Source organism: Zingiber officinale, chromosome 3B (assembly GCF_018446385.1).
Source record: "Zingiber officinale cultivar Zhangliang chromosome 3B, Zo_v1.1, whole genome shotgun sequence".
Classification (NCBI taxonomy): domain Eukaryota; kingdom Viridiplantae; phylum Streptophyta; class Magnoliopsida; order Zingiberales; family Zingiberaceae; genus Zingiber; species Zingiber officinale.
Window position 1 is genome coordinate 105,785,545 of NC_055991.1, and position 3,512 is coordinate 105,789,056.

General features: G+C 44.3%; 1 long non-coding RNA gene across 1 annotated transcript; it reads left to right on the top strand.

The window, feature by feature from the left end:
* Nucleotides 1-1,437: 1,437 nt before the first annotated feature.
* On the top strand, nt 1,438-2,525 carry LOC121968487. The gene is made up of 4 exons (XR_006108176.1): nt 1,438-1,863; nt 1,983-2,096; nt 2,205-2,279; nt 2,473-2,525. It is a non-coding gene; the product is annotated as an uncharacterized LOC121968487 (long non-coding RNA).
* The last annotated feature ends 987 nt before the right edge of the window (nt 2,526-3,512 follow it).

The window sequence follows — 3,512 nt, forward strand, 5'->3', positions numbered from 1 at the left end:
CCTAAATGAGTCAATATGAGATATTGAGCTCATTTGATTATAGTGAGTCTACTTGGAGTTCAAGATTTATATTGATCAGAGGATGACACCATCTATGCCTCAAATTGATCAATCTAGATGTCAAGGATAGAAGGACATTTGTCATATATTATGAAGAGTCACAATTAGTAGTCACAAAGGTAATGTTGGATCTCAATATTCTTGTAACTTGGGTAGTAATGATGTGTTGCTAGATACCGCTCATTACTTATGCTTCTAAATGGATTTAGGAGCATTGCCAACGTTACAAGAACCTATAGGATCACACACAAAGGGCAATTAGATGGAGATTAGGTTCATTTGATGAACCAAGAGGATTAGGTTCATTTGATGAACTAAGTTGGATTAAGAGTAATCCAAATTGGACTCAATTTGATTCATCTGTTGAATGAGTCTAATTTAGATTATGACTCATTGAATCAATTTAATTCAATGAATATAGATTCATTAAATTAAGTTGGCTTGAATCAAATGGTTGGATTTAATCAACCATGGGAGGTAAGAGGTCAAGTTTGCCTTGACTTGTGAAGGAAGATTAAGAGTCAAGTTTGACTTGACCATATGCCTTCATTAGATGACTTGGCATGAGGGTCGGCCAATAATGATGTGCCACATCATCAAGACTACTTCATGGTATGCCACCTCATGAGGGAGACCAAGAGTTGTGACCCTTGGTATCCCATGGAGGTTACAAACCACCATGAAGTGGTCAGCTACTTAAAAGGTGAAATTAGTGCATTTGTGTGTTAATTCAAGGCAATTGATTTTCATCTTCTTCCTCCTCTCTTCTTGTTCTCCCTCTCCTCCACTTTGGCCGAAACCTCCTTGAGTGCTAGCACACTTAAGAGGTTTTTCTCCACCTAATTATTCGTGTGGATACACATAGAGGGGTGTTCACTTGACACCCTTGAGATCCGGCATCTTCTTGGACGAGCGGGATAAGCGAAGGGCTTCACATCAAAGGTATAAATCTCTACATGTAGATCTAGAGTAGATCTAGGTTAGAAAACATGTATACGAAATTTTTATCTTCGCACGGATCCGGTGGCATGGGACTTCGGGGTTTCCGCAACGCAAAAAGTTATTTTTGCGGCTCGAAAGTCCCAACAGCGCGCGACGTTTCCGAGGGATGGAAGCCGGAGAGGAAGCTTGCTTGTAAAATACCGGAAAATAGGCGAATATTAATAAGGGAATTTTCCGAAATTTTTGGAAATTTTTCGTTAATTTTTCGGAGCTCGTACGGACGAGTTGACGGGGATAAAAACGGGGTCCGGAAAAGCCTGTTTAGGCTACCCTGTTTTAATGAGGAAAAGTTTTAATTTCTTTTTCCTTTTTCCTTTTTCTTTTTATTGTTTTTCGTCGTCCCGTTTTCTTTCTCCCTCGCGCACCTGAGTTCTTCCCCAACTCCCCCGACGCCGTTTCCTCTGCTTCTTCTCCCCGAAACCGCTCGCGCCTCTCCTTGCCCTAACCTCCTCTGCGCCGATACCAGCCGCCTCCTCCTCTTCTCCGAGGCCGAAGCCTTTTTCCCTCTGCCCCTTTCCAGCGCCGCCGACCCGAGTAGCACCGCCGCAAACCGTGCCCTAGCCGCCGGCGACGTATGGAGCAGCGCCGATAGCCAGTGCCCTAGCCTCAGCCCGGGACACCCGACTCCAGCGACGCCACTTCCTTGCCTTTGCCGCCGGTGACGAGAGCCACCGCCGACCCCCTGTCGCCCTAGCCGTGGAGATACCGAGCACTGGCCGATCGCCTCTGCCCTAGCCACCTCGCGCCGCCACCACTGCCGACGCCGACCCTCTCCTTGCTGCCACTCTAGGTCACGGATTGGTGGGGTTTTTGTGCTTTGAGGGGTGTTTCTAATTTCTGGCAGCAACCCTTCCTGTCGCATTTTGATATCCAGCAGTGATCTCAACCGTGAAGTGAAGTTTTATGCTATGGGTTTGCAGTCAAGGATGCAATTGTGATCGTGAGGTGCATTAGAACTTGCTGTGGGGTTGTGCTGTGGTTGGACAGCCACTCCTTTCGGTATCTACTGGCTTCTGCAACGGGTGTCAACCTAGGTAAGATGTAGGAAAATGGATTGTCCTTGTTGTAGCTTGGTTGGAAATTCTATATGTTTAAGAATATGGATTAATTACTGTTTTGGTTTGTTCGTTTTGTTCCAGCAGCAATTTATCTGTGCTGGCTGTAAACAATCCTAATTGGGCAACAACTTTATGACTTCCAGCAGCGGTTGATTTGAGGTAAGGATTATGGTTTTGATCTTTGGGTTAGATTATTGCTAGTTGTGTTAGCAATAATTATTGATTTAGGTTTATAAGTTGTATAACGGTGTAGTTGGGGTTAATGAAACTAACCCTAACTGGTCAGTGGATTAGAAATTAGTTTAGCTATTTGTTTATAATTAAATTAGCTAAACTGTGCGATTTAACACAGGACTTTGACGCGAGACGAGTATCTCGGAGTCAGATTGGACCTTTCTATTTTTTTCGGAGGCGGGTACTTTTGACTTATGTCATTTGATATGCTTAGTAATTAAATTAACATGTTGCATTAATTGTGTTTCTTATCTGTTTCGGTTAATCACTACCCAAATCTTACATGCTTGATTGATTGATTGATTTTTGCATCTCGGGTATATTTTACCTGTTTATACATGCTTATAGGGGTAGTGATATGCCATGCTTGACCATGTTCAGGACCTAGGTTTTATACCTTCTGTATACCTTTGGATTGTTTTGGATTCGTTGACCTTTGATGCATTTTTATATATATGTGGATTAGGTCAGGATATTCTTGTGGTTAGTGTCATGCACCATTTGCATGATTGCATGCTGTGCGATAGTCCGCTCCATTATTGTTGAGCACATCGCCAGTTACATGGATCTGCACACACCACCACTCATGGGTTAGTGGTCGATTCAGGCTGAGTGTGTTGCAGCAGGGACTCTGTTAGGCACCGTTGGTCCGCTCATGGGTAGTGTGACACAACGTGTTATCCGGCAGGGATTCCTCCCCGTCTTTGAGTACCGGGAGTTGAGAGCATTGCGCTCCCCCATCTATGATTTGGGGTAGGAGGATAGGTGTACTCGACAGCATCCGTCCACTCGGTCACTCATCGGGAGTAGTGACGACAGAGTGCACGGTTGTCACAGCCCTCGGCCTCACTATGTGTGTGAGATGATCGACTGGCGTCAGGGGTGACCAGGACGCATCATTGGCATCATATGCATGATGCATTTATTGCTTGTGTTTGTGTATGCTGCATATTGTTTGGATACCTATGTTTGACATGCATACAGGATTTCCTTATCCCTCGGACTGTTTGACCTTATACTCAGGACCTGGTTAGTACAGTATTCTCCTGTTTATTTCAGATGCATTCTTATCTTTCTTATCAGGAGACTGTACGCATGATTAGTGCTAGGTGTTGTTTTCTTTACTTTGCATATCATCGCTGAGTGTTGGACTCACCC